This window comes from Nothoprocta perdicaria, unplaced genomic scaffold (genome assembly GCF_003342845.1).
Source record: "Nothoprocta perdicaria isolate Ctin4 unplaced genomic scaffold, notPer1 scaffold_76, whole genome shotgun sequence".
NCBI lineage: Eukaryota > Metazoa > Chordata > Aves > Tinamiformes > Tinamidae > Nothoprocta > Nothoprocta perdicaria.
The window spans coordinates 701,424-723,762 of NW_020456043.1; the positions used below are offsets into that span (position 1 = coordinate 701,424).

Sequence of the window (22,339 nt, forward strand, 5' to 3'; positions counted from 1 at the left end):
GAGTCAACAGCGGGGACCGGAGGCGCCCGTCTCCTTCTGCAAGAGCAAAACAACAAGAGAGGGTTATCTACATATTTAAAAAATATATTTGCATTTATAATATATATAAAATATACTACAGAGATATTTTTTCTATATTTTAAATATATATATATATATACAGTGTGCAAATAGGAAGAGCTTGGTGCGCTCGCGTCATTCCCGCACGCAGGTCGTGACGCGGAGGGGCCGGAGCGAGGCTGTCCCGCCTGCGACACGCCGGCCTTGGGCCGAGGCGCCGCTGCCACCGAATCGACGCGCGGCGGCCGCGAGGGAGCCGCGGCCTTGGGGCTGGACGTAAGAGCGAGAAGAGACGTGGAGGAAGAGCCCTGGAAAGAGGGCATGGCCGAGCCCGAGCGCCYGCAGAGAGGGGCCAAGGCAGCTTGTCCTGCCGAGAGGGCCCGCACGGCCCCCTGGGCACGCAGAGCGCCAAGCTGCGACCCCAGCTCGCTCCAATTTGGCACGATTCAGTACATCAACGTTCACTCAGCGTGGCTTCCTACTCGACACCACCTCTAAGCCCCACCGAGGCCACGTTGGTTGGTTGGAAGCGGGTTTCAGGGTGGCTTTCCCAGCAGACACACAGGGGGGTTAGGTCCCGCGGACCCAACACGTTGGCTACAGCCATTTCACAGCCATGCGCGGTGGCAAAGGAGAGGTTAACCAACCGTTTGCCTACGTTTGAGTAAGCAGGAGCCTAAAATAATATATAAAATATTATATAAACACATTCCACTCTTTGTGAAATATGTGCTGAACTGCACACAACGCAGAAACGTGTCGGACCGAGAAGACCAAGGCCTGCCCTGGCAAAGCCGGGGGACGAAGCACGTCCCGTGGCCCACTAATTCACAAAGCCAGGCAGCAGCCAGCAGAGTTTCCTAATTAAAAACCACCTCCATTAATTCACAACGGCCGCTAATACCACCACCTGCAATCGTGAAACAGAGGCAAACAACTCAGCAACATCTATCAATGTTTCTCAAGTTTCAGGTGCTGTAAAATACAGATCCCCAAACATGATGCAAAACATCCATGCACAAACAGTCACATATAAAGAAAACACACGCCAAGTGTTTTATGAAAATTAAAAGTCCAAAGCAAAATCATTACGTTCTCACGAACCATCAGGAAGAGGCTCTGAAACGCTGACTTTTATCCAAGCTTTTGTCTGGCTGTCCCGACAGCAGCCTTTCAGACTCAGCAGGGATTGTATCGCAGAAACATGACTGTATACACACCCAAATAAACTCAACCACACCATTTAAGAAGGCTGGACAATTTTTTTCATTAACTAAAACTAGTCTTTTTGCACATTTACTCGCCTCTTCGCACACGTGACTGATTCCCTACGCAATGTGAGGCAAGTGTCCGGAGGAGAAACATGCTGCAAAGAAAGTCACTAGATATTCCAGATGAGTCTCACTAGAGTCCTCAGCCACAGGATGGCTGAGGTTGGAAGGGACCCCCAGGGATCCCCCAGCGCAGCCCCTGCTCCAGCAGGGACACCCAGAGCACGGGGCACCCGGGCGCATCCAGGCGCCTTGGGAAGATCTGCAGAGCAGGAGCCTCCGCAGCCTCCCTGGRCAGCCTGGGCCAGGGCTCGGGCACCCTCACACCAAACAAGWTCTTCCTCRCRGCCACACGGAGCTGCCTGGGCTTCACCTTGTCCCCACTGCCCCTTGTCCTGGCACTGGCCACCACCCAGAAGAGTTTGGCCCCTTCCTCCCTCCATCCTCCCCTCAGGTGTTTGTCCATGTTGATCAGATCCCTCTCCCCCTTCTCTTCTCCAGGCTCAACAGGCCCCGCTCGCTCGGTCTCTCCTCACACGAGCTGCTCCAGCCCCTTCCCCATCCCTGTCGCTCTGCGCTGGCCCCTCTCCAGCAGCTCCACGTCCCCCTTGTCCCGGGGAGCCCAGAGCTGCCCCCAATGCTCCACCTGCAGCCTCCTCTGCAGAGCACAACAGGAGGGAAAAAAAACAGGATAAAAAGCAAGAGAAAAAAAAGACTRCAGGAATGAGTTAGCTCAAGCAGGAAAGCCACCAGGAAAAATTGTTGAGCTGGGGCAGGCGTAACCTCCCGTGCCGCTTCCCCTCCTCTCACTGCTCGTGCGTGGAAAAGAGCTGAAACAGTCTATTAAAGCCAACAAGCTCCTGGCAAACTCCTACTGGGCAAGCAGTGAAAAGCTGTGCTCGTGAGCCTAAAAAATCAGCATCTGGGTGAGCACAGAGGTACTTACTGCCTGTTCATACCCACTGTGTGCTCCTCAGCCACGGTGGCTCCTTGTCRGAGGGCCCGTCAGCGCACGGGTTAGCTCCGCAGAGCCGGGCGCAGCTCAAGAGCCGAAACACGGATGCACAAATAAGCAAAACAGAAGAGGAAACCTCAAAGCCAGCCTTGTTGTTTTGCTTTTTTTGCAGCCACACCCAAGCAGACGGCTCTGTGCACGAGCAGGGRGAAGGAGTCAGCGCTGGCAGCGGGATGCATCGCGCTCGCCGAGCTGTCCATCCCGCTGCCCTCTCCGAACGCGGCTGCACTCRTAAGAAAAGGGAAAGGAAAAGGAAAATACGGGCTCACGGGGGAGGTCTCCTGGGCTCTGAGCCATGCACTGCAGCCTGTGACAGCTTTAGGGGTAGTGGCAGCTAACGCTTTTGAAAGGTATGGGGGCTTGGGGGGTTTTATACAGTGCAGGGAACACATCTGTTTTAGACAGTAGCAGCATTAACGTATAGCAGAAGAGCTCAAAAGATGGGCTCATCCTGGCAGAAAATTTGCTTTTTTAGTGAGGAGGCAGCGGCCTAGGTCTGGTTGTGGACAAACCGCACTGTTGGCACAAGCAACACAGCCCCTGCATTGCATTTTCCTTCCAAGTTACTGCCACTACTGCCAAGTATTAATGGATAAGGTGCAAGGGTCTAAATTATGAGCATCCGAACCCAAAGCCCCCCACACGTGCCTTAAAACCCTGCCGTGAAGCAGTTATCACGGCACTGGACTCCCTGAAAGCCACTGCCTGCTTTGCCAGGCCTCAGCAGTCAGGATTCACCTTAACTAGGAAGCCCTGGAGCTGCCAGACCAGATCAGACAGGAGACCATGCAGCAGGTCCACACACCCCAGCTCTTAATTGGAGACCTAGAGATAGACACAGCTCTGAGCAGCATCACGTGCCTAAAACGGCAGCTCAGCTTTTTCAATTCAGGCAAACGCAGAAAAAAAAAAAAAAGAAAAGAAAAAAAAAAGTTTTTGCAAGATGATCTCAAGCTTGCATTTATTCTTAAAACCTTTTTTAAAAATCACACTTTAAAAGTAGACTCAATTTGAGCCTTGCTACCTGCTTCAAGCCAGTCTTAAGTATCCAAGCAGGACGTGTCCGCTGTGAAATCCCGGGAAAAGCGAAGCCATCAGATCCAGCGGCAGCCAGGAGCTACGCGCTTGGAGTGAGACCTCAACCAAAAGACTCCTTTCCAGCAGGTGCAGAAGGAAGGAATTTTTTTCCCTTTAAGCTTATTCAAGCAGTTCATTTCATAGACTAGCTCGTTCCAAGTTCAAAAACAAGCCACACCACAGCAAGGACCTAAAAGGAGCAAGGAAACTTGGAGGAAAGCCACACAAAAAGCAGTTAAGAGGAAGTCAGGCTAATATCTACATTTTAAATACTACTTTTCCACACTCAGTTCGGTAGCTACACTTTGGTTCTTTGTTCAGCTTTGAAGCAAAATAAGAGAAAACGAGCATGTTTTAACTAGAACAAGGAGTTTTAAGAGCGAGTTTGACTTTAGATTCTCTTCCACCTGCAGTTGGGAACAAATCCTCTAGATGTGAAACTAGAAAACTAGAAACTAGTAGAGAAACCTGTATCCACCTCAGAACCACTATGAGATGTGAAGATTAGAACCCACAAGCAGGTTAGAGCCTTCAGGTCACGCTGAGCTTTGCAGAGCTGCTTTTTAACTGCTAGCCAGAAAGTAGAAAGGAGCCACCTGAACAAARGCTGTTGTGGGAGAGGCACAACCGAGCACCACATGGTCCTCTGTAGCACCTGAACAGGTTGCCAAAGAGGTTGTGGAGTCTCCTTCTCTGGAGATCTTCCCAACCTCCTGGGACACAGCCCGTGCCATGTGCTCTGGGTGTCCCTGTGTGTGCAGGAGGTTGGACTAGATGACCTCTAAAGGTCCCTTCCAACCTTAAGGATTCTGTGATTCCATGATTCTTTYTGACAAGCCTCCTCGCTGATGCTCAGCAGGTGGAGTTTTGTGCAGAATTCGCATTATCTAACCCCAAAGCRCCCTGCCGCATTGCGCTCTGGCTGAAAGGAGAGGACACAGCTTCCCACGCCTATTGATTTGCCATAAAACTTGCTGCCAACGGGTCTTCTCAGCGCCGGGAATCCAAGCAGACCAAGCGGCACAGAGCTGATCTTGGCACCGTCTCCTCCAGCTCATTTCCCAAATCGACCCCAGTCCTCCTTGAAGCTCCCTCAAACTTCCCCTGCATCCCACTCCCCATATGACACAGTAATAGAGTTAGTGGTTACTTAACTGTAGTCTGGAAGACACTGGAGATGTCTACCTGAATTCAGGCTTGGAGATCCACATTGAAATGGAAGGTGTCCCAAACCCCACTTCCAGTCATGCCAAGGCCTCTCTCACAAAGCATTCTGCRGATTCTTCCAAGGCGATGGAAAATAAAGGCTTCCGAGTGCACAACGCATGGCGTTTTGGAGGAGGGGGACACAGGGGGCTCACAGAGGATGTCTGGCTGCTCAGGGCCATCAAACAGCACTGCTGCTTGTGAAACACTCATTCTAATGAAGCACTACAGGGAGAACCTGTCTTCCTTTCCAAGATCACATCAGAATGAAACAAAAGGTTTCGAATTTGTCTCTCTCGTGTCTTTTCTCCTTTAGGTGTGGTTAGGGTGGGAATGATTCAAGAAGTCCCCTCGCCTTCCAAAATTCTCAAAAGGGCAAAGACAAGCTCTGCTGCACATCATTAACCCAACTTAATAAAATACTTAAAATACGGGAACTGCTCCCAACACGTTTCCCTCGTTCAACAGTTCCTGAAAGGCTTCAGCTGTCTTGCACAATTCGGCTAAGGCATCATCCGTTGCTCAACCAGGGAGAAGCCAAGAGCCGCTCGGTGGATTTGCTGCGCTCTATCCAAGCGGGCACCRAGACCAGCGCGTGGGGTATGTGCCAAGGCCACGGCAGCACACGGACCACACACTGCTTCACTTTCCAGAAAGCTGCCACCTACTTGGGCGCTCGCTGGCACTGCGGGATCCATCGCGTGCCCCGAATGACAAATTGGAGGTGGCTCCAGCACAACCGACCCCGTCACAGCCGCTGCTCTCTTGGGTTTCTTGGGTGAAGACACTTGCTGCAGCACTTTGCATTGGAGGCGCCACATGATCTGGGAGCCACATCTGAATTATTCAGCGTCTAAAACGCGACTGGTTTTACTGTGTAGATGCTGCACTACTGAAAGCTTATCTGCAAGGCTACTTTCTCAGGGCAAGGGGAAAGAAAAATCTTCCAGAAGGCTTCCTATTATAGAAGCAATAGAATTGGTTCCAGAAATAGCAGACAAGCACTCGGGGAGCTGTGGAGACGTCGTGCCCTCCTTTTGCAAGGCAGAAGTCTCCCCGGGTCGCTCCCGAACGTGCAAAGAACGTCAGAAACCGCAGCAGGATGCGCAAGTGCCRCTAGGTCGGAGTTTCAGCACAAACCCTAGAGTCACAAAAGCTCAGGCAGGCTACATGAGAGAGAGACCTACCTGCATGCTGAGAGCCAGCCAACCTACCCCATGTTAGAAAGAAGTATTTTAAAAATTAAATTAAAAAAATAGGGAAAGTAGGAATCCTATCTTTTTCAAGAAGGCACTGTTAGTTTGCTCGAGGAGATTCTCATTAGCAGAGCAGTGACGTGGCAGATCAAGACTGTCAGCAGCAATTTCCTCACCCCGCTTTGCTGTTGGAGCCTGGGGCTCCTGGCCGGAGAGGTCCGCCTGACTCATCCTGGCGCGCGGCGGGAGGCTCCTGCCGGCTGCTCCAGCGGCTCATCGGAGCCTGCCTGACGGGAAGCGCTTGCTCCGTGGCCAGGGGGAGCGTGGGGCTGGCGGGAGCGCCCACCTGCCCCGGCGATGTCTCCCTGCACCTCGGCACGCAGGGATCAGGCTCCTGTATGTCCTCCCTTGGATGTCAAATTGCAGAAGATCAAATACATAGCTAGTTTCTATTCCTACCCATCCAGTTCCTTCTTTTTTTAGGACTTTGTTAATAAGGAAAGTGCCGCAGTAAGTAAAGCGAGGGCTTAGTGCTAGGTCGTTCTCTAGGATATTTGATTCAGCAAATTAAATTCGGCTGTGGCTGCTTTGTGCAAGGCTAGGCATGGGGACAACAGTGCACACATGGATTGCCCCATATTTGATCATGGGTCCAGACCTAAAGAGCTCAGCAGGGTCAGGTGCCATTTATTTCCATGGAAACTTGTTCTTTAACCAAAAGTTAATGAGTTAAGATCTCTGTCATACATCACCACAAACCTTATCCTACCAAAACAAAGGCACAAAAAAAGACAGAGTGACAAAAAAAAAAAAAGTGACGATTTTGTCCTTGTGGACTTGTTGGGCCAATGCATCACAGAGCTGGGAGGCTGCAATTTCCACCAGGCATCTCCAAAGCATCTGATTTTTCCTAAGGGCCTCCAAAACCCAACTCAACAGCTGGAAGTTTTGCTACACAACACAAATATTTGTGTTTTTACTTAAGTAATAAGCAGCAGTCRGGTAAAAAGCTTTTAAAAGTCACCGTGCCAAGAGCTAAAAACATTTCCGCAATTTAAACATTCTTCTAGTGTACACTTGATTTAACCTCTTTCACACTTTAATGATTTTTTGCAACTTTTTGCACCAATATTTCCCATGATTTGTCATGAAATCCTAAATCTTTCCACGGTTTTACCTATGTTACAAGCCTGCCAATGCCCCAACTTCATGCTTTCATGATAAAAACTATTTTTAATCTTTCAAGCATAACGGGCAACGGCCAAATTCTGAAATTTCATGTTTTTATGTCAGGTTTACTCTCTGCAAACTTCAGCAGACTGGTATACACAGGATACCAGCTTTGGGATAGATCACAACACATACTAGGAAGGTCTAATGCTTTAGCCTGTAACCTATTGCAAACCAAGACGTGGCAACTCCTGCTGAGTCCCAAAAAGAGGTAGCTAATTCCTAGGAGCTCCTCAAACAGACCATCCATTATGAACATCTTCAAACAAGCAAAAACCCGTAAACACAATAGTTTTGGATTCACTTCTCTCACTAAAATCCAAAGAAGAGGCTACTGCCAGCTCCAGGAAAAAAATGCATTATTTAGTGTCACGTCCTCACACAACCTATGCAGCCACCAGAGAGGAAGGCAGATGCTTTCCTGATATGTACATTGGTTTGGATGTACAGCTGGCCATCTGATATACAAACCATATGCTTTAAAATTTGGAAAGGCTGTGCAAACCCAGCCCTAACTCCTGCAGACACAGGGCAGGCAGGCTCCCCAGCTACACAACCTTAGGGGCAACCTGCAGCACCACATTCGATGCCCACGTCCATGCTCAGCAATAGGGCACAAACAGAAGATGCACCAACTTTTGGAAACAGAGGCTTTGCCGTATTTTTAATGGTGAATCCTACCCCATTTCCCCCCAAAAAAAAGCCTTCGTGCTGGGTTTCACTTACAAATTCAAGCAGCTTCAACACGGAGTAATCCGAGTGAAAATCCTCCCTGTTATGGAAACTGATTCTGTTGGAGAGACTGCAGGAGTGTTTGGGATCCAAAAGCATCAGTGGGTGACCAGGGACACCTCAACTAACCTCCTTCAGATGGAGACATCAGGCAGACAATAGGACCTGCTAAAACCCTTCCCAGCCCAAGTATCTGCTTATTTTTTTACACAAGCTTTTTAAGACAAGAACATGCAGAGAATAACTTCTGCTGAACAAATTCAGTTGCAGATAAGGTGGCTTTTTTGTTTGGCAAACGACAGTAGAGACCAATGTTGAATGTGGTATCTTTTTGCATGAGGGTTTCCAAAGAGCGCTGTAAAATCTAAGCTAATTTTGAATCCATGGATTTTTGAAAGGGTAGCCAGAAAAAKATCTAAAGATATTTTTCCATTAATAGCTCTAAAAATTACTTGAAACAATGCAGTCAAGTATTTTTTTAGAGCATTGCAGTTAAAGATATGCCTAGCAACTAWCTATATTTTCAGAAGCAACTATCTTTTCAGAAGATCCCGCCATGGCTTGAGTTTTGCTGCAACTCATTCTTTGAAGAAAAGAAAAAAGCAGAATTTAAATTTCAGTAAAGTCCAGCTTCTGCTTGCACAAGTACTTTGTTYACTGGGAAGTTTTGATCGAAATCTTTCCTATTTTATCTCTAAAATTTAGTAACCTTTACAAGAATACCTATACAACAAGGATTCTTCTGTTGTGATTCCTCATAGGTCACGACCATTTCCAAAGCATCAACTTTCAGAAAAATTTGCCTGAGAAAAGACAGCCACAAGATTCGTTTTTCTTTCACACAGCTTTCAGACTTAACAATGAAAAAACAGCTTTCAAGTCATAGTTAAAGAAAGTATACACATTATATACATAATATTATCTAACCCAATATCCCATGGCCAAATTTGCCAGCCTGAAAGCTCAATTACTGGAGTGAAAAAATCAAGCCACCCTGGCCTAATCTCTCACCCTTTAACAGCACTTGCTAATATCCTTCGAGCTTGCAGGAAATGGTTTCAAACAGCTCCCCCAAGGAAACAAGTTTCAGGCCTTTAGCTTTTCCACGCGGAGCCATCTCTGCACTGTTTCATAGCTCCGATAATTGGACCACTGACTAACCTCCAACTGGGAGTAACTGTTTTTATCATCACTATTAAAAACAGTCGCTCACACTGTTAGGAATCTGGAAACTCGCTGCAGCCCCATCCCACCCTGCCGCCTCTCCAAACACTGCAGAGCAATGAAACTATGTGCCGAGACCAGAGCAACCCCAGGGCCGAACAACCACCGCAGCTCGGGGGTAACTGCAACTGCTTCCCAAAACACAGGCAGCCACGGCAGCATCGCCAGGAATTTCAGAGAGGGAGGCACCCGACACWGTATCCTAGAAAGCCAAAGCGAACTTTTAAGTCTCATTTTTCCCCAGTCCTGTAAGGAAAATCCAATTATTTTTTAGAAATGCAGCACGGTCAAAAGCCTCTTGTATTCCCCTAATTTTGTAGTTTCTCTTTTATTGCTTGTTTGCTTTTAAGTAGAGACACCCATCTGCAGTTCCCATTTCCTAACCTTAAATTATCTCGGTTTTTGCACATTAGCCGGAAGAGCAATTGACTGCTCCCCGGCAAGCAGCGAGATGCAAGAAAATAAACACAGGAAGGAAGAATAGTGGGTTAAAAAAACAAATAAACCAGCTTTTAATCATCTAAAGGTGCAGCTGCCAAATAGAGAGCTAAGAGGCTGTGCATCGGAAGGAGGGGAAAATCCCCCAAGTTTTTTCACAGCCAATTGCAGTGAATTAACCTGTTAGTAAGAGCAAAGTATGAGGGGTTTTTCCTTTCTTTTTTTCTTTTTTTTTTTTTTTTTGTGAGACGCAGGTTTAACAACCTGGAAAGGCACTACCCTTCGTACTTTGGTATGCGCCATCCGCGTTATCGCATTTCCAGTCATTGCAATCCATAAACACACCCTGGGAGCAGCCTCTCCCTCTTTTTTATGCATTTTCTGTCATCGTTTCCTCCTCGGGGCACGGCATCCCTCGCCGAGTATCACTTTATACATCCGTTAAGACTGCCTTTTTTACTGCTGCTAAGGAGAAGCACCAAATACTTAGGATTTTTTTTTTTTACACCTATCCCTGTGCAAACTCACAGGTACTTTTATTTCTCGCTTCTGCCTCAGCGAGATGCCACCACACAAGGGATTTGTCAAAGAGAAACACATCACATTACCAAAAAGCAGCTTTCCAGGATGCTGGGTTTGCCATCCAGCTCCCTTCGCTGCCAGAGCAAACAACACCAAGGGTAAAGTTTTCCCCCACCAAAAACATCTGCTGCTTTTCCTAGGTTCTCCGGACTTCCTCTCCCGGATCACAAAGCCGCTCTTTTTAGCGGACCGACTTCCCGACAGTCCTGCCCCACTGATTTGGCTGCTCCCTGCAGAGCAGAGGGAATCACTAAATCTTGCAGAGCTTCCAGCCCTTTCAGCTTCTGATCCAGCACCAAATTCAAGCCTCTTGATTTAGTGAGAGGGTCACTCTCCTCCTTCCCTGCCTCTTTTTTAACAGCCTGCGGCTTCCTGCCCGGGGCGGCAACCAAACCTCTGTGAGAAACGCCGGTTTTGTTGAATATCCTCAATTCCTGGGAMACTAACCACTCCAATAACGCTGTTGCTTCCTAACCGTGCACTTCAGTGGGCTTCATTCTGTAATATGAAGACACRAGTGACAATTTTTTCAGCACAGACGAGCTTGGGTTGGTTATTTACCGAATCCCACAGCATTTCCAGTTAACATCCAGTCTTGGTGCAACTGTCTGCTTAAACACACAGCTCAATGTCACCTCTCAAAACCTCCCTGTTAAACCTCCTTTTCCTCCCCCTTTTTTTTTCTTCAGGGTGCACCAGCTGCTAACTGGAAGCGGGAACGCTTCATTTAGCGCACGCACTTGTTAAACTGCTCACAGCATGCAAATAAAAACCCACATTGTGCAAAAGTCATTCAGCCTCCCCATCCCTCGATATGAGCACTGGAACCGTGTCCAGGAAAGAGAAGCTTGGAACAACATGCAAATACTTGAGTGCCTTATTCCCAATATTCACAGGCCAGACCGAAGGCTGTGACACTGTCAGGCAGGTCATGCCAAGAGGTGACCACATTGAGAGTCCGTTGCACCCATGGGTGGAAAAACTACCATTACTGTCTTGCCCGAGTCCAGCACCCTTTTATTTGTAGTTATTGCTGCAAACTGCCTTTTTTTTCCTATTATTTTTCTCCAGACAATGGTTGTGTTATTATAGGTACCTTCATGCTGTGCCAAAGCACATACACAGAGCAATTCAGAACAATCAGCCTTGTTTTCATGGGAGCAAAGGTTGCAGCCAAACGAAATGGGTGGAGAGCACATTAAACAATCTTGGAATCTGCTAATAGGATATAGGAAAATGTGACCATAATGCAGATGCAGAGCTCCCCTTTTCACCTCCCAATGTTATAGATAAAATAAAAGCTCTGGAAAACCCAATTAAGTGGTTTGAACACTAGTTAGCTGGTAGAAGGGCTATCAATATGCACCCAAGACTACCAAGTTCTTAGAAAAATATGAAAGAAGCAACGTTTTAAAGGTCTGAAGCCAAAAATAGCAAGTTTCCCCACCCCAGAAGACCACCTATTTATAAGATACAGGATACCTGCAAGATGTCTGCTTATCCTTTGGAAAAGGAAGCTCAGCRTGCAGAAGGTCCCTGCCTTGAGCTGGGAGCAGATCCACCCGTGCCTCTTTGGGAGGGCATTTCTGCTCCTGAAGCACCTTGCTAGGTCAGCTGGAAGGCAGCTCGCGTTTGCGCCGCGCATTAGTCAGCTTTCTCCTTCACAAACCTGATCGTGCCTCTGCATGATCCTACGCTGAAGTCATGTCCTTGAGCCTGTGACATCAGTCTGTTGCCATAGCAATGCACRGGGCAGTCCAAAATTCAGTATTATGGCATCACTGCAGCATCAGGCGGCAGAGCAAGCCCACACCTCAGAGCTGGCTAATGCAGCACAAAGAGTTAAGGCTTATTTAAAAGGAAGCATCAAGGCAGACTATYGTAATAGTCCTCCTAAATACGCCTAGAAACCTCCCGACAAGAGAGATGATCCAGAAGTTCATTAGCTTTAAGACAAACAGACAAGTCATGGTGAATCACCCAAAGGAAGGGCAGCGTGTTTCCAGAGATGGCCACCACGTACGAAGAAATCTTAGCTCGGCTCTCTGAATAGAAACTACCATCTGTTCCCAAGGCAGCACCGGACCTGCCGACGGAGACCGTTCCCCGAGAAGAGGGATGGCCCCGGGACACCTGGATCACGTGCTGGACCACACGTGGATTTTCAGGAAATCAGCACCTAGAGGGTCATCTTTTGGAAAAGGTGGCATTACATAAGACAGGGAGCCTCAGCTTCAAGCTTTGCGCATGAAGMGGAGCTTGGTACATTATTAACCCATCCTGTAACAAAGTCAGGTATTAGTTAAAAAAGGGTGGTACCTTCCAAGAGTTGTTATTCCATGTAGGGTTAGGCATTACAGTTCTGCAGGTTCCTTGCACACTCAGGAGAAGGGCATTTCTGAGGAGCAAAAGGGAAGAAAAAAMCAAATTAGTTACAAGTTAATGGTGTTACAACCACGGTCTCAACCCCGAAGGGATTTACTGCAGTAACGCAGAGAAAGGCAAGGAGCACAGCTCATATATCCCATGGGAAAGGGGTACATRGAAAGCAACGTGTACATTGCTCCTTAGACCAGTTGGAAAGACAGCTCRGTGCCCACAGAAAGGCAGAATGGTGGATTTCCACATCTCACGTGCCCCAAAGTCGGTCGTCACCATCCCTGCCACCACCTGCCAGGCACACGGTAGGTGCCACCTCGCCAAGTGGAGCATCCCCTTTCCCATGGCCTGGGTTGCTCCTTAGAAACCTGAAGTAGGGCAGGCAGGCAGGGAACTGCCAGAGCGCTCCGCAGCGATGAGCTTCAGGCACGAGGGCAGGAGCGGGGAACGTGCTCCGCAGCTCCCACCTCACCGGGGCTGCGGCACAAGCAGCGCCCGGCCCGATCCACCTGCACACGGACCGAGCCATGCGAGGACAGGCACTCACGTCCCACCATTCCCCCCTGTGAAATCCACGGCTGAGACCTGCTCTGTTAAGGCCAACCCCAACTCGTGGGAATTCCAGAAAGGAGCGAGCACCTGGAGACTCCCCAGCTGGAGATGGGTGTCCTGCCACAAGATGTCCCACTGGGCAGCAAGGAAGAAGTTGTCATCACAGGACTGGGAGCCATAGAGACACAAAGCTCTCCAAATCTCAACCTTTTTCCTTGCTTCTCCCTCCATTCACACCAAACACAAGTTTTCAGGGTCTGGGCCGGGTTACTTCTCCGTAACACCCAACGCTCCTCATGGCTGGAACCTGGAACGTCCCAGGTCACCTTCATCCGCCTCCCGCTCCCGCACCTAGGAGCGGCRGCGCTTCCCACTTCCCTGCTCGCCRTGACCTCCGAAGGGGCGTTTCCAAAGGGAGCCCTGGCCCTCTGCTCGCCCCTCCGCCCAGCTCCTTGCTGGTATCTGCGGCAGGYGGCCTTATCTAACGCCCAACACGGGCCTCGGGGCTGGGAACCGCMGCTCAGCTGCCGCACGCCCCCGTGGTGGTGTAAAAATAAATTCCACAGCCTGTCGGAGCCTGAAGAGGCCGGGCTTGACTCAGACCTGAGCTACACCAGTTTGCAACGACCGGTACAACCACCTTCCCCGAGCGATAGCAGATTATGCAACGGGCTGGCAGGGCCTCGGCGCGGAAGTCGAGGGCAGCCCGGGCTCCCTCGGCCCCACGCAGCCCAGGGACACCCCCACAGCCCAGCACAGGACGGAAGCGACTGACGCACCAGGGGCAGCCTCAGCCGCAGACACCCGGAGAGGGGCCAGAGGGGCCCCGGCAGGACCGAGGGATCCCGTAATTCCGTGAGGACAGAACCAGCTCCGTGGCTTCCCGGGCCTGTGAAAGGCACTATCTTATCAGCCACCTCAGCACGAAAGACGGCCAGGCGTTGCTGCAAGCAGCGTCTGCCGTCACCGTAGGYGTTGGGGCCATCGGAGACCCCTCCTCACCACCCTGCGGAGCCCCCCACACACAAGTCCCACCACAACTTTTTCCCAAAGACACACAGGAAAGGGACGGGGCACCCGTCCAGGCTGCCTCCAGCCTGGACCCCCACCCCGGYTCTAGATGGCTTTTTCCCCTCATAAAAAATAGAATCACTTTTTTAATAAAGAAAGAAAAAGTTGCTTTCCATCAAGGACGCATGCACTGCATGGCATCACGCACAAGCCAGTCTGCAAAACATGCTTGGATCTCTGTCTTAAAGCCATTTGATAAATAAGACTTGAGAGGGGACGGCACGGTCTTTAATTCTCTCCAATTCACCATCAAGTTAAGTTATGCCAGGAGCTACAGACAGGCCCACACTGAGCTGTTCTACAACACCAGCCCTATTGGTCACTCAACAACCAACACAACCAGGTCCAAACCTGCTAAAACTGCAATAAAAAAATAAAATAAAAAAAAAACACTCACACACCTTCAGAAACATCAGCTCCAAACCCAATATTTTTATCAGGCTGAAGCACAAAGACACTTTCATGGTGACTCTCGCTTGCATCATCGGTTGCATCCATGGCCATTTCCACATTGCAGACCCAAAGTCACACAGTTCAAGCACAGTTTCCTCAACACAGCCACGTGAAAGACGGCAACACTTGCTCTCAAACAGCAGATCTGCTCGTGGGGCCACCCATTCCAGCTGTTTTACTTACCTAGGCTGGGCCTAACGCAGCAAGAGCACCGTATTACCACGAAGCTCTCTGAAAAACACAGGCTTAACACGAACCAGTTTTAGGTAACCCCCTTTGGGATGCCGCGTTCGCAGCACTTCACGACAAAGCTCAACACATCTCCACCTGGCAACTCACTCGCAGAACCTTCCACAGAAGCTGCTTCGTAAGGGAGCGCAGTATTTGAGGGGACTTTTGCCAGGTGCACCAGGAACATGCTGCAAACACACAGAAAGCGCAGAGAAGCATCACAGTGGCTGCAAGAAACCTCGTTCCCACAAGGGAATTCGTCTCACTGCAGAGGAAGAGGAAAGAGCACTTAAGTTTTGCTTCGAGTGCAGCTACAGCGCTTATCTGCTGTGAGAGCAGACTGCGGGGCTGCTCCAGCGATAATTGAGAAGCTGCAAAGGGAAGGTTTGCAATTAGCCCCATCTCCTCCTCGCGAAGAAAAGCACAGACGTTATCACATCTCCCTCCAGCAATGCTACCCTCACCACTTAAAATACCTACAAAGCAAGGCAGAGCTGTCATTCGCAAGCTGCTAACAAGTCTGGCTTGGCCCCGACTGGGAGACCGCAGGRGTTATTCTCAGCATCTCCCAAGAAGAAAGTCACTGCTTTATTTAAGGGGATGCTTTCTCAGGTACCCACATGCATGCATATATTAAGGGGAACTCGCCTGCATTTTGCTACTCCAGTGAAAGCACCCCGGTTTGCAGAGAAGGGAGCTTTGCAGAAGCTCTTCCCATCAGCTCCTACTGAAACCAAGCAGGTTAAATCAACACCACCCATGTCTTACCTTACACCTGCACCCTGTGCAGGGCTAGCAAGGCAGCTCAATGAACGCCGGCTGGTTTTATCTAAGCAATTTGCAGCCTGTGCTCCCTCCAAGAGCTGCTCCTTCTGCTCGCAGAGCAGGACATGTGGCTATTTCCATAAGCGGGGCTTATACCTGGACGGACTCCAAGCCAAGCTGCCCCTCGGAAGAAACTCCCGCTTGAAACTGCGGCTCGGAGGAGACGCGCGGAGGATGGCCCGCGCTGCAGAGCTCCTGAGTCCTTCCCCCAAACCGCTCTGGCTGCGCTAATTAAAGCCACTGCCTCGCCGCCAGCCCAGGGAACTCTCTGCAGCTGCCATCAGCCGCTTCTCCGCTCACTTTCTGTGCATCTCGAAGCTTTTTCGAATGCAAAGCAGCCTGGTAGACTTCTCTATGCAATCTCTTAGCTGTATTTTTTTCCTCCTTTACAGCCACCCCATGAAAACTTCTCTGGTTTACTCTGATAAAACCCAAGTGGGAYGGCAGGCAATTCCCCCACTTCTTGCCACTCTTGCCGAAGCCTCTAGCTGATCTCTGTGGATTCAGTTTTAATGGTCCCCCAAGCTGTTAAATGCACAGCAATCTGCAGAACTGTTTTTGTCCCATGTCAGTGACAGCCACTGCATGAAGAGCGGAGCCCCATGCAAACCGCTCTGAGCTCTGCTTAGCCCGTGTACTGTAATTCAGTATTGAGAGAATTCCCAGTAATTGTTCCCGAAACCACTTCCACAACTTCTGCTGAAGRGTCTTATTCAACACAAATAATCACACATTTTACTAGGACCACATCTGCAGTCCTTCCACACCTGAGAAATACTCCWAGGCACCCCAAGAGAAACACGGGATTTCTGTTCTCTAATGCCACCAAAGATGCCCTCCTTGTGCTCTGTAATTCCCTGACTGCCAGAAATTCAAAGGAGCAGAGTTATGTTTCAGCAGGTTTTAAATGCATAAACAAGAGTGCTTTACATCTTTTAATCCTTGTGTTTATTGAAATACAGGCTACTTCACATAAAAAATTGACCGTAGGTGTTATCCTCCCTTAAAAAAAGATTAAAAGAAAAAAGGGAAAGCAGTTCTCCCACACATGGRGTGTTCAGCTGTGCCCATGCCTGCACCCAGCCGTCCTCTCCCCATCACGGGGCRCACACGGGTGCTCGGGAGTGAAAATAAAGGCAAAAATCCCTGGCAGCCGGGTGGCCACGAGCCCCAGTCCAAGCACCCTCAGCTTGAGAGAGGCCAAATCTGGGACCCAGCCCTCACTTAGGAGCTTCATAAATCAAAAGGGAAGGGTGGGTAACCTAGAAGAGCCCATGGGGGCACCGGGGAGGGCAGAGCCCGGTTCAGTGGTAGCAGCGCTCGCTTAGTACGAACCGCGTGCGGCTGAACCCCCAGTGCCCAAACCCTTTAAACGCAGCCCCACGCTCGGCACGCCACAGAGAGCCAAAGCACAGGCACAAGCTGTGCCTTAGGCTTTGAGCATCACATGCAACCGAGAATTATTTCAGTTCTACCTACCTAGATGCAGAGGGAAAGCTGCCTTCCGAACTGCCTTCGACGCTAAGAGAAATTCTGGAAGCAACAAAATACCCAGGAACGCTCTTAAGCTGCTTGCTGGGCTTAAGGGTGGCAATACCTGAGCCTAAGTGCCCTCAACATAAGCATGAGCTGAATATTAAGAAAACAAATAAATAAAATTAAAAGGCAGTGTTTTTAGCCTGCAAGGAAAAAAAAAACACAAAAAAAAGACATAGCAGCATGTACAAAGAAATCTCTAGGGCGACTTATGAACAAGATTTTGTGCTCGGCTTGCTGCCAATTAGAGGGAGGAATTAAAGAGCCAAGCAACACAACCCAGTTCATCCCAAAAGAAACAACATTAAGTGATCGGCAAAAATCACAGGGAGGAGGCAGGGGGGGGAAGGAACCGCGGCTGCAAATTGCAGAAGGGAAAAGGGGGATGGCACCAGGACAGAAACTGGGATAACACCACAATGTGGGAAATAAATCCCAGCTGGCATATCCAAGAGAAGGTTGGCTGGTGCGTAGGCATTCCAATAAAGTTGCAAGGGTTTTTACTACCACATTGCAAACATTTTAATGATTTACCTTGATTATAGCCCTTGATTAGCAATTAGAAAACCGGAAAGAAGGAGACGGTCACAAGAACGAAAGAAACCTCATTGGAAAAGGCATCATCAKACACCATGAGGAGGTGAAAAATGTGTCAGAAATGGCCTTGTTGTAAGAGGGACAWGAATTCACCATCATGAGTTGAGATGCCCCTGAGGATTTGCAGAATTGCAACCAGACTTGACATGCTGTTGTTTCCCCACGGTGACTCTCTTTAAAGCATTTACACCCAAAATATCAAGCGCTTTCTTCCCACACAGCAAAGGACAACTGAAACCTAGGTTTTGATTTTACCACTCTAGCATTCATTTTAAGAGATTCTGTTTCCAAAACTTTTATCTGAACGACAGCAGAAGTTTCTGCATGTTCAGATCTAGGCTGAAAGTTAACTGGAAAAGACAGCAAGCTTCTGCTTAATTACGTAAGTCCTTGCAAGGAGGGAAAAATACTGAACTTTGGTAAATCAGAGCTTGGAAAATACTGAGGCACAAAAAAAAAAAAATCACAAAATGAGCTGGAAGTAGCTTAGAGACATTGAGAATGCTTGAAGTTGAAAAAAAATCTAAATTAAATGGTTGTCATTAAGATTTGCCAAAAAACCTGCTAATTCTCCGAGTTCACGCATGGTAATTAGCACAGCAATAGGCAGGTCCTAAATAAAGCAGTGAAGTCAGTCCCCCTTTATTCTCCCAGCAGGCAGAATTAGTGAGGTATGAAGTTATTTTTGCATTAAAACATTATCCTGAATATCAATTCTTCAACTACAGCATCCACTAACGAGCACATGGTGTTAAGAAGCCAAAAACAACCTGGATGTTTCTTTTCCATCGCTCTAGGCAGGATACAAAAAGGCAGGAAGGGGATGGTATCCTGAAAGCTTCAGTTTTGGAAATCAATTGACTATCTACCAACAACTCAGCTGAAACAAGTTCCCTCAAAGTACACTGCTGCTCATAGCCCAGGCAGGTTTCTTCAAAGAAAAAATATCTGCCTCGACTAAAAATAAATCCTCTTGATGTGCTAATCGGCGGAACATGTAAAAGAAGTCACCCAAACAGCAAGCTTCAAGAACACGCTCAAGCTCAAAGTCTCTCTTTTGCACCCATTGCTCCTCCAAAAACAGGTTTGCAGGTGTATTTATCACATATTGTCAATACTTAAATCCATTTTTTATGTTTTTATTATTGATCTACCACTTATTTTATGCTTAAAAGCCCCATAAGGCCTGATAGCTTGTCCAGAGCRCTGCGCTGCTGGCTCATCCGTGTCCTTGACCAAGATATCCAACCTCCTTCTAGGTCCTGAATTTATCCTTAGGAAGCATGCAAGCCCAATGCTCTCAAAGACATTGAGAAAGATCCTTTCTCGATTGTAGATCTTCCTTAATCTCACAATTTCTACCGTTTTTCTCCCGTATAAGCCCATAAAGACATACAGGGACACACAACAACCGCGTCGTGGGGTTTCCACCTACCAATGACCAACAACGTACAACAAGCACAAGCAGACAAGCGTCACAGGTCATGCAAAAACACAGTTACCAGGCTCAAGGCGATGGGAAACRTTGCCTTCTCACTTTGCAGCAGCTTCCAAACAGATAAAAAAGGTGGTGGTAAAACAAACAAAAAAACAAGCTCCAAGACCTGACACCTCAGGCGTGTTTTGTAGCTCCTTGCAGCCCAGGAAATGTTTCCAGAACCTCCAGGAGCTCCAAAAGAACCCGAAACCACCAAGTATTTAAAGGAAGAGAGTAGGAGAAAGGAAAGGGTAAGTCGTTAAGTGTTTGAAAACCAAAAGACACAGGGGACTGAACAGCTATTTACCAAAATTCTGCTACGTTAAAGTAAATGGGCTGAAGGCACCAGAAATCCTGCCCAAAACTAGGCAAGGCTTCTCACAAAAAATATACTTYTGTGGCCAAATGAAATACTGAGTTCAAGTAAGAATGTAAAACTCTGTACCTACCACACATCTCCCACAAACTGCGGAAATTTCATTTATCTCAAGGCAATCAGAAGAAAATCACTTAGAAATCAAAGTGGGGAAAAAAAAAGGCTGCAGAAGTGAAAGCCTAGCGTGAATAAATAATATCTGAGAAATAAAAAGGAGATTCTGCAAGTCAAGGAAAGGATGAAAACTGTTCTGAATAATTGACTTTGCCTAGCCCAGTTCCTGCCAAAACAGTTCTATAAATCCCATGGCAGCTCAGATCATTTCCATTCTTAGAACCCAAAAAGCTAGATAGAACATTAGCAACTTTAATTGTGTGATATGACCTGAATGATGCAAGAACAAGTAGTTAAATGAACCACAACATCTGCTGAATTTTTAATCATTAGTTGTTTTGCTGCAAGCCAGGAGGACATCGCACATTAGCTTCCAAGTGCTGTGCAGAATGGCATTTTAGGACAGCAAGASTTTTTAACTGGCAGAAAAGCAGCTTCCCTGCTCCCTAAATGCATTACTTTGCTCTCAAGTGCAGGCACTGCAGCTTCCAAAGCAGGATTTCATTTTTTTTTTTAATCCTAGGAAAAAGAGCACTGTTTTCCACATGCCAAGACAACAAACAACCATTTCTGAATGATTTCAAAAAATAAAACTGGCATTTTCTTAATGACCATGCACGTGTACCTCTGCAGTGCATTTGCACTCTTAAAACAGTAKTAAGCAGTCATGGGGAAGGGATGGTTGAACACCAGATGTACAGGAAAGGGATCTACATAAACGTCGTTGTCATCGCTGCGCTGCAGCGGAGCTGCAACACATTTAGCCGCACTTGAACTATATTTAATCCACCTACCTTGGATATTTGCTGCAATGACACTGCAGAAACCTAGATTTGTGCTTCAAATTAGGGGCCCAAATGAGGCACAGATGCAAAGTGCAAACAGCCACCCCAAAGCCAGTCCTGCTGCCCAAATTAACTAGACTAAAACTACCTACCCTGCCTATGCTGGCACAGACACCTCCAGTGCATAAGACAGAGGCAGCAGGATTAAGAAGCGATACATGAGATACCACTCAGCCACAACAGAGGAAAAAGAAAAAAAAAATGTATTTGGGAAATAAACGCATACCAATTCCACATTAATACACAGAACCTGCACTAGGGGCAGTTATCCCGATGCAGTCCTTGTTTTGTTTTACAGGGCAATATATATTAAAAGCGTATTTTAAAGCCAGCCACACCAACTTTAACACATACTGACTTTCCTTATTAAGYTAATAAGAGTTAGAGCAGCTTAAAAAAACAGAATCATTAAAAGCTGGTGGAAAAGAAAAGAAAAACAAAACCCCAATGGGCGGCACATACCAACGCAGCATTCCTGTGCCCTCTCCACGGCACAGCTTGCAGCGCTGACGAGCTGGTTTCTAATCAGCAACTTCCCCCTAAACGAAGATCTCCTCCAAAAGCTCAAATCCAAGCAGAGAAACGCCTCGCAACAAGCCCACTGACCAAAACGTCCACACAAAAGCCAAGAAAAGCAAGAGGCAGGAACAAGAGCTGTGCACACTTCCAAGGCTTCACTATCTTCTAGGCAGACACTTAGGTCCAATGCTCCTTTTTCTGTATTTTTCCTTTCAGATTGCACTACCAGCCGCAAGAAAAGCTTTAATGGTCCTTGGGAGAAGGAATCAAACCTGCTTGRTCACAGGGTCCCATCTCGGTGAACGGGCACCCTGGATGCTGGCGCTTACCAAAGCCGGCCGGGGTCTCGCTGCCGCGCAAAGACGCCTCATCCGCCTATGAGAAAATTACTTGCAGCTCGCCCGGGCATCCACGTGCAATCCTGATCTAAACGGGGGGCGGAAAAGAAAGAGTTTYAAGGAGCGCTTAGCAAAACATAAAGCTTCCTCCTCAACCTTCACCTGGCTCTCCAGTTAAGCAGGAGAGAAACGATTAAGTCACACGGAGCTGGCGAGCAGATTTTGAGGCGCTGGTATTCAATCAAACCCACAACTTTTCACACCTATTAAAGCGAGACTCTGTTGTGCAGAGCGGGGGGGGGACCCCGCTTCGCACCCCGCAATTAACAGGCCCTGTTTTGTGGGCAGGCGGCTCCCGAACGTCCCCGGCCGCAGCCAAATTTACAGTTTTCCCACCCAAAAGGCGTGCGGGGCCCGTGGCCGTGGCAGGGAGTCAATGGGGCCCGTTCAGGGCGGGCGATGCCAGGCGCTGCCGTCCCCTCCCCGCGGGACCCTGGGCACAGCGGTGCCAGCCCCTGCGGCGAGGCACGGGGCGCTAGTTTAAAAACATGCRAAATTAAATWGCAAAAAAAATAAATAAATAAAAGGAGCTAAAACGCCAGGAAAGGGGCTTCCCGATGGGCTTTCAAGGGTATCGTACAGCGCATTCGTCCGGCTGCCCAAGAGCAGGCGCCGGCGGGATTTCAGCCGTCAGGGCCGCGCTGCTAAACGCCCGCTCAAACCGCTCAAAAAGAGGAGAAAAACAGAGATTTGGGTTGGTTTTCTTTTTTTTTTTTTTTCCCCCTTTCTCTTTCCGGTACCGGGCCGTCACCGCGCTAAGGGGTAACAGCACAAACCACTCCAGGTGTTTACAGCCGCCTGCCCCCACATTATTTGCTATTTTGTGCATATTACCCCGTAATATACTCGCTATTTCCCCGCCTCTGAGGGCGCCGCGGCCTCGCGCCGAGGACACGCGTGGGGTGGGGGGGAACGAGGCCGGTCGCGGCCCACGC

The 22,339-nt window shown here is 48.4% G+C and overlaps 1 long non-coding RNA gene across 1 annotated transcript; it reads right to left on the reverse strand.

Moving 5' to 3' along the window:
* Positions 1-17: 17 nt before the first annotated feature.
* On the reverse strand, positions 18-21,458 carry LOC112957801. Its single transcript, XR_003251273.1, has 3 exons — positions 21,336-21,458; positions 12,351-12,429; positions 18-36 (listed from the first exon to the last, which is right to left on the reverse strand). It is a non-coding gene; the product is annotated as an uncharacterized LOC112957801 (long non-coding RNA).
* Positions 21,459-22,339: the final 881 nt, after the last annotated feature.